Genomic DNA, 875 nt, shown 5'->3' with positions numbered 1-875 from the left:
ACTTAAGATTTTGGACAAAATTAGTAAATAATGAAAATGAAGTTTTGAGAGTCATTGAGTGTCACACTTACAGACAAATGTTTTCAGCATTTGCTGTGCGCCACAGATTCCTCTGGAAAAGTATAAATCTCACATCTATTCTGTTCTTGTTCATATTTTTGTATAGGTAATCTTTCTCCCAAATTCTGCTGAGAGATTCTGAGATGGACAGGAGATCTTTTAAAATCTGTCATTGTGGCTTTCTTTTTGAATGAAATATTTTTTCCTTAAGCCACAAAATTGCTCCAGGTTGTACTATAGAGACATTTTCATACATCAGGCAACTTTTGGGCCCTAAATCTAATAGTTATCAGGCCAATTAACAGGCATAATAGGACCTAGAAACTTTATCCAGTCTTATGAAATTTGTCAGTCATCTCTGCTATTTTTACATTGAATTAATGCTCTGGGTACCTCTTTAAAATCATCCCTTACAATATTACTTGAACATTTATTCTCATAACATTCTTGTATAACTAAATTCTTTCTGTCCCTTCCCCCCTTCCATTTAAAGTGAGAAAGTAAAGGCACAGCCCTATGGCACCCAAGTATAGATTGAAGCTGTTTTTAGTCCTTTCTCAACTTTAGGTCAGTCGATTCTTTAGAGTCGTCTTTGACTATATCCTTTTTAGCCACATAAAATTTATATATAAATAGAGTTTTATTCATATAACCTGAATTATGGCTTTGAAACATGTCTGCGTTGTCGTGAGCTAGATAAGGAAGGCTATTTTGCCCTCCTCTTTTTCTGGAACAACACCAATATTTCCTCTCGTTTATAGATTTATCTGTGATACAATGACAAATTTGAAATTCATTTGTTAGTGGAGAAAAAC

The sequence above is a fragment of the Propithecus coquereli genome, unplaced genomic scaffold, assembly GCF_000956105.1.
Source record: "Propithecus coquereli isolate 6110/MARCELLA unplaced genomic scaffold, Pcoq_1.0 Scaffold195, whole genome shotgun sequence".
In the NCBI taxonomy this organism is placed as follows: Eukaryota; Metazoa; Chordata; class Mammalia; order Primates; family Indriidae; genus Propithecus; species Propithecus coquereli.
The sequence above is the reverse complement of the archived record's forward strand: the minus strand, read 5'-3'. Positions refer to the sequence as shown.